The sequence below is a fragment of the Sus scrofa genome, chromosome 13 (assembly GCF_054392235.1).
Source record: "Sus scrofa isolate SSC_HxYL_T2T_F1_AM1 chromosome 13, Sscrofa_HxYL_maternal_Yorkshire_Landrace_v2.0, whole genome shotgun sequence".
In the NCBI taxonomy this organism is placed as follows: Eukaryota; Metazoa; Chordata; class Mammalia; order Artiodactyla; family Suidae; genus Sus; species Sus scrofa.
Window position 1 is genome coordinate 182491459 of NC_139395.1, and position 13884 is coordinate 182505342.

Here is a 13884-nt window from a genome sequence, read left to right on the forward strand (position 1 = left end):
GATGGAAATAGAGTTTTTGGATCTTTCTGTTAAAAAATGTTGGTCTGTTTCACTATATGAAGAGTAGTTGGAATATAAGCTCAAAGAGATGGATAGGGTATATGTGACTTTTAATTCTCTACAGAATATATCCATTTTGCCTCATTCATCTAAAAATTTACATGAATATGCACAAAGCATGATGATGATATTAAAGATTTAATTTCTTGGAGTTCCCTTGTGGCACAGTGGGCTAAGGATCCAGCATTGTCACTGCAGAGGCTGGGATCACTGCTGCGGTGCAGGTTCAGTTCTTGGCCTGGGAGCTTCCACCTGCAGCAAGTGCAGCCTAAAAAAAGGTTTAATTTATTTGTAATTCAGAAGAATTTACAGCCCCTCAGAAGACCTGAAACAGTGTCCTACAGAGGAACACCGAGGGCTCTTGTAGACAGAGACGTTGAATTTAAAGTTGAGGAGTCAAAAGACTCAACATAAAGATGATTCAAGGAAGCAGCCCAAAGAGCAAGAATGAAAAGGAATGAATCATATATGGGATACACTAGTTATAAATAAAAGCCACAGACAGAGTGTGTCTTAGATGAAGGGCCCCAAGCTGGAAATATAACTTTAAGAGGAAAATTTGACACTTTCAAGTTATTCGTTGATTAAACATGTATATGACAGCATGTAAAAGGAGATATGTTGGTGCTTGGGGAAAGTGTCTAATACAATTTATCTTCCAAATTAACTTACAGTCTAGTTAGATTTGATTGAACAATAGGCATTTTAACAGATCATGACGGTATATAGGAATATGAAATGATGGAAAGAAGGGCACAGTTTAAAAAGAACTCAGTGCAGAAATGCAGGGTTTATTTTGGGAATGTCAGGTGGCTCATTACATTAGTCCAAGAATGTGGAAAAGGGAATAAACATATGAAGTAAGTTTTGAAGTTTTGAAGGTAAATCTATGTTAATTGACATTTCTATCTTCACATTAATGAATTTTTTTTTCATAAAACTGACAAGATAGGGGACCCTGATTGCTCTCTTGTCCCAGTAACATGGAATTGGGGTAGGAAAAAACTTTCCTAGTTTTTTGAGTCTATTAACTAAAATGTAGTGGACTGAATTGTAGCCCCCCAAAACAACCATCACAGACATCCCCACCTCATGGATATTACCTCATGTAGTGAAAAAAGTATTAGCATATATGGCAAACTGTATGATTAAGTTAAGGATTTTGAGAGGAGGAAACTATTTGGATTATTCATATAGGCAATAAAAATAATTACGTGTGTGGTTGTAAGAAGTAAGCAGTGGGAAATAACATGTAGAGGTGAATATAGACACGCAGAAGAGAAGGTGATATAGAACAGAGTAAAAGAGGTGTGGCTATTAGCAAGGAATGTGGACATCTCCAAGAAACTGGAAAAGGCGAGTAACGAAATTTCCCCTGAAGCCTCCAGGGAAACGTTCAGCAACCCTGCTGACCTGGTGAATGCAGACTTCTGCCATCCAGAGCTGTGAGAGAATACATTTCTGCTGCTTCACACCAAGTTTGTGGTCATTTGTTACAGCCACCTTAGGAAACTAATAGATAAGAAAAATGGCAGCTCTTTTCTCCCTTAGGTTAAAAACTTGAAGGCATAAGGAAATATGTCATTTTGTTAAGTGATAAATGACTATTATTGTGGCATTGCATTAATGTTTATCAGGCTGCCTACTTGGCAAAAATATGACATAAAATTTGAAAAGGAAATGAAAATGACTTTGGACTACAGTAGCTAATAATTTGTGATCTTATTTAGACAGAAACCATAATTTGAAATTATTGAAAATACACATCTACTTTTGGACACGTGTATTTTTCTTCCAAACTTTTGTCTCTGTTGTAGACGCTTAGTGGAATTAGGGTGGAAACCCCACAAATGTGTTTTAGATGTCAAGCCTGGTGAGGCTCCACATATACCAAGAGGGTATGAAAAGGTTCATCACCTGCGTAATGAGGCTTTCTAGGAAGAACAGGGCAGACCCCCAAGGCTTATCCAAAAGTTGTTTGAGAGAGCAAAGAGATGATAATGGCTTTAGGGTTTTTATGGTAATTAGGTGATGGGTTCATAGTGGGGATTCTCTGTGTGGCAGAGGTTTGATTTGTGTGAATCTCCTGTCATTATCAAAAGAGGAAGCACTGTGATTTCCTACCAAGTTGCCCAGATGTAGAGCAGGAGAGGGCAGGGGGAGGAGTAAGAATTAAAATCCATCAGCAGTTAAATATCAAAATGTGGAATCAGATTGTCAGCAGTCTCTATAGAATTATTAAATGTTATAAATATTGATTGCTACTCTCTGTCTATTCCTTTTGCTATAGTGATGGGTTTGTTTTCCCTCTCCACTTCAACTTCCTTAGTATATTTTCTTCTGACTATGGATTAAGACATCCACAGCTACTGGCATTTTAATTAAGAAATTGAGGCTGAAGGAGATCTTGACTTTGCTTCTAAGCGATAAGCACTGCTTCCCCAGAATCAGGAGGTCTTTGACTTCCTCATGCTTACTCATGCATGTTTACACTCCTATTCATGCACTTATCAAAAATACAAGTAATCTGGTAATCTGTAATTATCTGGCAGACTAAAGCTTTCTGTCCTATCTTGAAAGTAAGTATTGCAAGGTGGCATAAATATGTACCTGATCAAGTGAAAGGTCTCCTGAGTGTAGGATTCCAATTTTATATAATGATGTTCAGTTATTATCTGATGCCACTCTATATTTTATCAGCCTCAGAAGATGCCTGAGGTGCTTTACTGTCTTCTCTAATAGCTATCCCATCAGACAAATGATTGTATCTCATTGGGGAAGTAGAAATGAAGGAACCAACCCTGTATTCCTCAAAGATTGAGAAATTGTCTGATTTAGAATAAACCAGATGGTTAGGCTGTCTTGCTCACCATAATGATGCTGCAGAGGAGAGCTTCTAGTAGAACATTGTTGAGAGAAATGAGTTAAACTGATTGCTCATGGAGTAGTTTCTGTAGTTTCATGATGTGCATATCAGAATGGGTTTATGCATTGTATTGCATATCACCGTTCTTTTTCCTGTAAAAACATTTTATTAACCTAAAAGCAAATAACTGACATGTTAATGCCCAACGTCACAGTCAATGACATTTATAATAATACACAATAAATCTATAAAACTCTTCACTACAGTAACATAATTAAATTGGAAGGAAGTAGCAGCAGTACAATGCAGGATATCTATTAATTTCATCCATTTAGAAACAAGGATATTTTCCAATTTTAGGACTACCAGCAAAAAAAATATAAATACACATGCAAGTATATATGCTTTTAAAAGCATATATATTTTAAAACATTTACTTTTGTGGTAACAATGGGAATTAACTATTACTCAGTATTCAGAAATAGAGGAAAGGACATCAATAACATACTTTTAAATTTTTGTATGTTCTCTTTTAGTAGATTGTTGATCTGCAGTTTTTTTGTCATTGTATAATCTTTATAGAGGTAAAACCTCTACTTTGTTTCATCTTTTAATTTTATATATTATTTTGTTATTTTATCTTACTGCTTTCATATTTTTGTTTTAGTGTTTCTTGAAGTTTATTCCAAAGAATATTTTGCTTCTCAGAGGTAAAGTCAGAAAAGATGAATAAAGGAATCCACAGTAGATAGTCAGAGGGCTTTATAATTACATATAATTGAGAGAAAAATTAGAAATTTCATAAATCATACTAAAACTATGGGCCATTGAATGCATAGGTTTTAAAAGACACATATACATCAATTCAGTGTAGGTGTAGCCGCTTAGGAAATTATATATAATTTGGTAGAGTCTGTGGTATAGACAGAGTACTCTCTCTTTCTTACCTTTTATTGGTTATATCTGAAATGACCAATTAAGTACTGGGCACTTTGATTATATTTTGTTTAAACACAGATATATTATGTCAGAAGTAAAAGTACTGATAATGATATGTCAAATATTCTAGACTTATATACTCGTGAAATTTTAGAACTAGAATGAAATTAGCAACCATGTAATTTAGGAGACTAATTTAGAAAAAGGTATAGTGACTTGGTGAATGTTAACACAGTGATTAGGTGGCACAGCTAGGATTTGAAATCTTGTGGTTTAACTTTATTGCTGTTTTAATAACTTGGAGTTATCTATTTAAACATATTGAAATTCTGTGCTATTGTAGTTCATTCGTCAAGGAAATAAGTTAAAAAATAATGTTTATGGGAGTTCCCATTGCGGCGCAGTAGAAACGATTCTGACTAGCATCCATGAGGATGCAGGTTCGATCCCTGGACTTGCTCAGTGGGTTAAGGATCCAGTATTGCCATGAGCTGTGGTGTAGTTCGAAGACGCACCTTGCATCTGATGTTGCTTGGATCTGGTGTTGCTTTGGCTGTGGCTGTGGTGTAGGCCAGTGGCTATAGCTATGATTTGACCCCAAGCCTGGGAACCTCCGTATGCCATGGGTGCAGCCCTAAAAAGACAAAAAAAAAAATGTTTATGACTGTATAAATATTTGAAGAAGATGACTGGAATACACTTGAAGCTAGAATATCCTACTGGTAATTAATATGCAGTGCAGACAATTATATGCAGAACTTAAGTTCAAAGTGCTAAATATTATTCAGGTTATTTCATTTAAAATTTTTCTAAAAATGTGCTGTGTGTCCCTTTTTTTTTTTCTAATCTTGTGCAAATCAAGCAGGAATGTGGCTTAGAAACCGGATAATAATTAAAGGATGGTGGGTAGAAGGTAGAAAGAGATGGAGAGAAGGAAGGATGGAGGGAGAGAGGGAGGAAGGGGTGATGGGAAAATATAGGAATAGTAAGCCTATCTCCAGAAAAACTCACAGGCAGTTATATAAACATTTGGATAAAATTAAGGCTGTTGATATAAACCCATAAATCACAGATTAAGAGACTCTTTTATCTTAATCCCATAATCAAAAATCTCAGTGATTCAGACATTTAAGAATTGTATGATAATTTAGAGTGCACTAGCCATTTTCCTACCTATTCAAATCTAAATCTCTTATTTCAGCATTCAAGAGTCTCTACCATCTGTCCCAATTTCTCTATTTCTAATTGTGATTGTGTAATATTTTATATTAATTAAAAAGTGAGATTCTAGGAGAAAGTTCCTCTTTCTCATTTTATTACTGTTCTTAACCCAAAGGTTTCTCAATGTTTAGAGTGCCTGACGTATAGTAGTGTGGTTTTGTTTTGTTTTGCATCTTCACGCTGAATACCTCAATAAGTTGAGCTAACATGTAGGTATTAGACTATTTTACATATATATCTATATTCTAGTTTCTTTCTTTTTTTAAGGATACTATTTAAAACATTTTAGGAAGGAAGGCAGGATATATGTATCCTACTTCACTGTAGTCTTTACAGTCCATTTTATATCCAAATTTGTAAACTGCACCCACATTTGGTTGCAGAGACTCAAAAAGAATCAAAAATTTTATTGCTCTTGATCTCTTTCTTAACTGAGCTTTCAAAGTTTGGTCTGATTGGCTCTTGTTCACAGCAGCATGGCTCTCGGAGATTTTTGAGTTTGCAACCTCTTTTCTTTAGTAATTTTCATAGAATAGGAACCAAATGCATGATTGTTCAAGGTGAATCTGGTATGATTTGTATGGTATGATGTGCAGGCCTCAAGGAAACCTTTTTTCTCTGCCATAAAATCCTGCTTAAATAGGGAATTCTGCTACCTGTGGATTCATTCTGTTAATTTAACAGTTTGATCCCCATTATATTGCAAATATCACAGGGAAAAACAGTGCTTAGTTTTCAATAATTTGGGTAGTAAAGCTAATAATAAGTATTGAGTTCCATATTCATTGTGACATGTGATTCACAAAACTGTTCTTTGTAATACTTAAGACATTTCTTTTTAATTGGCTGACTTCTGTGACATTTGGATCCAGGGGATCATACATATCATCAAAATATGCTGTCCTTTCACTGCTCAGGTCAGCTTTCCTCTGTTTAAGTACCATTCTCAGATATTTTTGCTCTGGGCCCCAGGAAGCATCATGCTTACAGCCTTTCGGATTTCAACTTCCAGTGGGAGGAAGATGCCATTTTTCTCTTATCTCATAGGGTTATTAGGAGGATTACAAAACAGAAAGAAGGAAAAACACTTAGGATGGAGCCTGACATTCAGTAAGTACATATGTGCTGTTATTATCACTGCAGCAAAAATCTCAGCCTCAGTGGTACTGGCCTGACTAGTACCATATGTATATATCCATGTACTTAAGTTCTTATTGGTCAGATTTCTTTTCTTTTTCTTTCTTTCTTTTTTTTTTTTTTTAAGGCTGCACCCATGGCACATGGAGGTTCCCAGGCTAAGGGTTTAATCAGAGCTGTAGCTGCCGGCCTACACCACAGCCACAGCAACCCCAGATCTGAACCATGTCTGCAACCTACGCCACAGCTCACAGCAATGCCAGATCCTTAACACACTGAGCAAGGTCAGGAATCAAACCTGCATCCTCATGGATGCTAGTCATATTCCTTTCCACTGAGCCACAATGGGAACTCCTGGTCAGATTTTATCTCAGTTACTGAGAAGTGGGATCCAGCATCCAAGACCTTCTGGAATAGGAAAAGTGAGAAGATTGGACATCAGAGTCATGTTATTAAAAAAAGAGAGGAAGTCATGAAAGAAAAAAAATATACATAGATATGTATGTTAAACCTCCAACAAAAAGAGGAAACTAATTCTAGCATTTGTTCAGTCCTTAAAAACAGGTCCTCAATAAAAGAGAAACTTGCTGTCTTTATGAAATATTGACAGAAATACTAACATGCCTAGATGACTATTTACAATAGTTTTTGTACTTTTTGTAGCAACACTGCACTTATTGCTATTCCACTTTAAGAAGACTGTCATTACATATGCAGGTAATGAGATTTCAGGGAATTCCATTATCTTTTGGCAGCCAAAATGAGTTACACATTTCATCACCACCTTAAATCTGGAGAAAGCTAATATCTGGATCCTGACCTTTTGTGCTTGATGCGGAGATATGCAACATCCTTTATACAACATGAATTAGTATTTTGGGAATATATTTAATGGTAGTAAGAATCAGAACACATACTGTATAGTTCTGTTAGGTGCAGAGGTATTTTAGAATCAGTAGTGATTTATGAAACAGAAGCAAAAACTTCCTTAATGGTTAAACTACATCTTTCATAGGCATAAACTCTTACTCTTCTGCAGATACTGGAAAAAGTTACTTGTATTTCTGTCAAGCAAGCAATTGAAAGCAGTATTGATTCTGAATCTGACATTATTGTGGCCAGAAAAAAAAGTGTAAGTGCACCCTGTATCTATTTGGCATATGGTTTAAACTGTTACGTGACTTTCTGTATACTATCATGGGAAATGAGTAGCTATTTATAGATCTTGAATATTAATAAGTTTTACTTGAATTTATTTTAAGATTTTAACATATCTGTATGTCATGTTTTATTGTTCAAGGCTGCTACCACGTTTGAGCTTAGTTATTTCTATTTTATCAAAATAAAAATATTACTAAGTATACACTTGATAAAAATGTATAATGGATTAAGAAGATAGTTGATACAAGTATCAGGTTGATATATATGTTGGAGTTGAAAACAAATCCGACTAGGAACCATAAGGTTGTGGGTTTGATCCTTGCCCCTTCTCAGTGGGTTAAGGATGCTGTGAGCTGTGGTGTAGGTCTCAGATGCGGCTCGGATCTGGTGTTGCTGTGGCCATGGCATAGGCCGGCAGCAACAGCTCCGATTGGACCCCTAGCCTGAGAACCTCCATATGCTGTGAATGCAGCCCTTAAAAAAGAAAAAAAAAAAAAAGATATACACTAAAAAATTAAAGTTGTTTTTTTATACCAAAATAGGATTTTATCGTAGCCACTGATTCCTATTTCAAGTAGCATTAGGGAAACAAGATTTATTTTATCCTTTCCTATAAGGCAAAATTGCAGTGGAGATAATATGTGCATGTTAGGGAAATTATTTAGTTACAGATTCTCTTTGATTAGGAGTTATTTTATTTAAAATACTTTTTCATTTTTCATCTGTTCTGAATTATTTTCAAGTATGTAACATACTATCCTAAAAATTTATAAATCCTCTCGAAAAGCAAGTTAAAACCATGTTTTAAATCATTGAAATAAAAATTTTCACCATTAACTCCTACCCAGTCTAACATATGGACCCTCAGCATAAAACATTTTTATTAACAGTTTGTAGAGCCCTTGTATCTGCTGGTTTTAGGCTGAATAACCCCTTTCACATAGGTCTATAGTTCTTTATAGATTATAAAACATTTTTATATGTGTAATTTCTCCAGAACCTGTGTCAGTTCTGTGAAATTAAGGAAGTATTTGAAGGGGCATATTGCAGGCTTTATATTCCAAATTACAGTTTGCTGCCAGCCATGCACCCTCATGATTACAAGAATCCATGTGTCTGCCTAAGCATCTACCACACTGTTAGACAGTGATGTAAAATGGGACTCAACCATCAATTAATACACCCATAAGATATTCTGTTATTTTAGTCATGTAGTTTAATTCTAATTTATGTATAAATTATTCATGAGGAAACATTGTTTTTCAAAACTTACTCATGTGTCTGTGAAACATTAATCTATATAACTACACTCTTTATATTACTCTATTAAGTGACTAGTGCTGTTTACAAGTAAACTATCATTTCACATATTTATTATAAATATTTTCAACAATTTTGATTATTCAGTTCTGTCTAGATATTTAAACCTAAGGAAACATGTGTCTGTTTCCTCCACTGCATGAAGAATACAGAGCTTGCTTATATTTGGCAGCACAGGCATTACCAGTTTTCTCTTTCATTGCTCATTAATAAGATAAAATATAGATAAATATACAGCAATAATGTATGAATCTTATCTGAGCTTCAATGTTAAAATGATCAAATAGGAAAAAGAAAAAAACCTTGCAAGCTAAACTCATCTGCCATTAATAAACCCCATCTGCCATTTTATGGCACATAACACAAACTGCTATAGGAAGATGCCAAGACAATTTAGAATTTCCTTCTACAAGGGCCTGAGCCAGAACTAATTTCATCCAAAGGATAAATGAGCAAAGTATTCCTTTGCCAACTGACAAAACGTAATGATTCATGATTAATGGATCCTTGTTTTTTTCTTCGAAGACCTCTTCTTTCTGCATGGCAATACTGTAATCAGTGCAGGAGGAGAACCTGAAACTTTAAATGTGAGGGCAGCAAATCTGATTTATATTTTATGGTTAGGATTGGCTCATTATTAGCAGAGAGAATGATTGATGATAGAAAAGGCAGTCTTTTGAACCTTATAGGGTATATGCTAAAAATATTTTAAAACATTTGTCTGCTGTAGATGAGACAACATTAAGTTTTCTTAGGAAACAAGTTTTTGCTGTTAAAATGTTTTTGCTCTGACGATAAAATCTAATTACTTAAAAAAACCATTAAGAGTTGTTGACTAAATCACTTATGATTTTTTTAAATTATAAAATTAGAATCACTGATAGAAGTAGCATTATTTTTAATGTCAACTCTAGGGTTAAATAGTAGCTTATATGTTGTTAAATAATTTAGGAAAAACACTTCTGGTGGAAAACAGGAAGATGTTCTATTTTTACCCATAACAATGCATGTAAAATAAGTGTATTTCAGAAAAAAATTTAATCAGCACCCATTTCTTTACAGTCCTTATTGTCAATGATATTCATGCCTGAAGCATATGAGAATGTTTCACACAGCTCTCTCAGAACAAGGCAAACAACATTGGTAATGTACTTGTGTTTCTCCTTCAACTCTGGGCAAATATTTAGTGACAAAAGTGCCAGATGATAGCCAGTAGAATTCACAGACATCTTTCTCCTGAGTAATAGGGAGATTTGGTAAACCTGAGATCAATAAAAATGTAAAAATGTGTTGCTCACATTGTGAAAGGATCATGAAAGGATAATTAGTGTTTAATAAAGTTATATTAATAAGCAGTGTACACAGTCTGATTAAAAGTCAATAAAATGGCCACTTTTTAAAATATCACATGAAACAAAATTATAACATACATACAAAAATTTTATTGGCCAATAAAATTCTTGTCTGAATAACTTCTGTGGTTATAAAATTTACATGGATATATATTTGCCTATGATGTGCTTAAATGTTGTCATCATTAAAAGTCAAATAAAACTAAAACATACTATGTATTAGAATAAACCATATGAAGTTTAGTAATTCCAGATTTTTCACTACAATAATGAGAATTTGATTGATTTAAATTATAAAAGGACCAATAAGAGTTCCAGCTGTCTCTTCTAGTTCCAATAATGAAGACTCAAATTATCCAATATGTGTTTAATAAATTGTTTGGAATAGTAACTGGCACAAATTATATGCTGAATATACTTAATATATGATAACAAATTGTATACTTGACATTGGTTCTTATTATTTTATCATCACCATTACTATTATTATTATCAAAGAGAACAAGTGACAGGATTTCCAATATAAATAGCGGTGGATTCAATGGGAAAATCTCAGAAGTTATACAGTGGCAATAAAAAAAGCAATTACCCACAGCTGGTAGATCTAGAGAAAAATGGTAGGATGAAGGCTAATTTACTCCTCAGTAACATAGGACAGTAGTGTCTACCTTTAAGGTTCTTCTTTTGATACAATGAGATCATGTATAAAAAGCTATCAGGGAGTTCCTGTCATGGTGCGGGAGTTAACATCGTGGAGCAGTGGAAATGAATCCGATAGGAACCATGTGGTTTCGGGTTCGATCCCTGGCCTCTCTCAGTGGGTTAAGGATCCGGTGTTGCCATGAGCTGTGGTGTAGGTCTTAGACGTGGCTCGGATCTAGTGTTTCTGTGGCTCTGGAGTAGGCTGGCAGCAACAGCTCCAATTGGACCCCTAGCCTAAGAACCTAGGGCCACAGGTGCGGCCCTAAAAAAGGACAAAAGACAAAAAAAAAGAAAGAAAGATTACCTGTTCTTTTGTTTGTAATGATGTCCATTAATTTTTTTTTTCCTTCAGGACACAGACAAATGTTATGTTTTTTGTTACGATAAGTGACATGCCAACTTAATTTAGTATATTTTGAAAATTAAAGACATTCTTATTAGAAAAATAAAAGGGAAAATTCATATTAAAATTCATATTGGGAAGCTGTTGTTAAAGATTTTGCATTGGGTTGCTGGTATTAATAATGATCATTACACTGATGTTATGATGTATATCAGGAAAAACTATTTAAATTTGTAAGTTAAGATGGACACTGCTGCCAAGTTAACAGTGAGGCTTATTCAGATACAACTAATTTTCCTGTTTTGTCTTGGTAGTTACTGTGTTCTAATTTGAGACAAGAAGTGGATAGGTTCTCAGTACTTTTTTCAGAATTGTAGGACATATCAAAATATTACACTATGGGAAATCATTTTAAACCCTGATGCTTTCTACAAGGCTTTTTGAGGGATTTTTTCATACGCATTTTTTATTTTGCTCTTAGGTGTTTGTTCATAATATATAAAAAGAGAAGTTATTATTTTGCAATCCAGCAGTATATTTAGAGGGCTTCACGGAGCAAAAGTACACCTTGTGCATGTTTAGGTAAAATAATAAAAAAAAATTTCCTTTACCTTTATTTTTCCATTGCTTCACTTCCATTCCTTACTACACAGAAAAAGGGTTTAATTTTGGATTAAACATTCTGACATTCTTCTCATTCACCCAATAGGTTAAATACATTAAACTGTTATTAGCAGCTTTAAATTCATTGTTGAATCAAATGAATTTTAATTATTCTATTTCAAATTTTCTGTTTTCAACTACTTATTTAAGGCTTAATAACTATGATGGCATAAAATGTATTCATTGTGAATGTAAGAAAAACAAGAAAGAAAGGAAAACTTTGATCTGATAGTTGAATTGTAAATATAAAGTTTCTCAAGACATGTAGTTCTATTTGGTTCATGGTGCAAATGAGTTAAGTCAGTACTTCGGTTCTGAGAGTATTTGTTGGGTGAGAATCTTTTGAGAGACATTATGTATCATATTAATTCATAAAATTTCAGAGAGTTCATTTCATTTTTCCAACTGCAAGTAGGATAAACACTGACTGCAGTACCTAGTAGTACCCAGTAAAAAAAGGTTTTCCTTTCTGTGTGGGCTATGGTATTTTATTTTTTCACATTTTCGTTTAAATTTTTTTCACAGTAAATGTAAATTGAACACAATGGCATAATGTTGATTCAATTTAATCTTGACTCATCTGTTTAATTGTTTTTCATGTTTTCACTATAAATGTATTTCCCTATTTCCTTCACAAGAATAGCTAAAGGCAAAATACAAACCTGTTCCCGTTCATACCCATGATATTTCATTAGAAGATGCCTTTTCCTTTTGCTCATTGAGAGTTGTATAGCTGATTTGTAAAGAAATATATAACGCTGTGATAGATGTGAAAAGCCTCCAATATGTAGCCCTAGAATTTCATGCTGAATAATTAATGACAAAGTCCTCTTAAAACCTTTTTCCCCCGTCAGAAAATGTTTCCAAAATGCATTCCTAAATAAAACCTCCCTCAGGGCACTTCTTTCCCACAGACATCAAAAATATACAAAACTTTCCTTTATAAGAGATTCTCAGATTGGGCCTAATGCATTCTGAAAAAGAGGATGGAGATTAAGAAGAAAAGAATTACAAAGAGCATGGGGGTGTCTACCCATTTAGCAAAACCCACAAGGCCCTGACACCTATCTTCTTGCTTTTTTTCCAAACTATATTCTTTTTTCCCTGTGATTTCCATCAGAAACCCCTCCTCTCTTCTGAGGATGTCTCTTTTGTTCACATGCGTGGTTGACCACATAACTGAGATTTAGGCTGAAGCCAAGTGACAGTGCAACTAAGTCTGGATTTTCCATCTTCCATTTTCCACCTCCTGTTGCCAGGTCTTTGATATTTGGAAATTTGGAAAGAGAAATGAATTGCTTTTCAGTATTTACTTTCTCAAAAATTCTTCCGCTTGTGGGACCAAGGTAAAAATATTAAACAGAGGAAAAATAAAAATTTGTGGATATAAAATAAAACTGTAATAAGTGAAGAAAAAATAATTTCTATGAAATTTCATAAAAATTTTGTTGCTTAATCCTTCAGAAGCTGCTAAGTATTCATTTGTTCTAAATGTATCACATGGCAGGATATTATGGTATATCTAAAATATACAAATTAAGCCTCTGCAGAACTAACAGTACTCAAGGAGCACCTGATGGGACCATCATAATTAATAAACAATATGCTCATTAATACACAGGACTTTTGTTTATTTCAACAAAACTCCTTCATTAAAAGCACTTTAGTGAATTGAAATCTGTGAAAAAATGCTTTCTGTACAGCCCTAGGAGGAAAAATTAACTTTTATTTGTTTATTTACTTATTTATTTTTTATTCTTTTAAGGCTGCTCCTATGATGTGTGGAAGTTTCCGGGCCAGAGGTTGAATCAAAGCTGCATTCAGGGCCTTCACCACAGCCATGGCAATACTAGATGCAAGCCACACCTGCAGCCTACTGCAGCATACAGCAACACCTGATCCTAACCCACTGAGCGGGGCCAGGGATCGAACCTGCATCATCACAGAGACAGTGTTGGGTCCTTAACCAACTGAGCCACAATGGGAACTCTTATTTTTATTTTTAAAACTAAGGTTGAACTAGGAGACCAAACATTCCCGAAACAGTTTATCAAGGAATGGTATAAATAGTGCTAAACATTTGTGTTTGTTCACTCATTTAGTATTCACTGAAGAGATAT

General features: G+C 34.4%; 1 long non-coding RNA gene across 11 annotated transcripts in view; it reads left to right on the top strand.

Annotated features, from left to right (window-relative positions):
* The window catches only part of LOC146397797 (uncharacterized), a 360152-nt gene that overhangs the window by 135598 nt on the left and 210670 nt on the right, over positions 1 to 13884 (top strand). For 8 of the 11 annotated variants that reach the window (XR_014823597.1, XR_014823596.1, XR_014823603.1 and 5 more), the window contains 2 exons: positions 7263 to 7355; positions 9767 to 9847. The exons of 2 other annotated variants lie outside the window; for them this stretch is intronic. This is a non-coding gene — a long non-coding RNA (uncharacterized LOC146397797). The remainder of the gene's footprint in view (positions 1 to 7262; positions 7356 to 9766; positions 9848 to 13884) is intronic. One more of the 11 variants, XR_014823599.1, reaches the window with a different exon arrangement.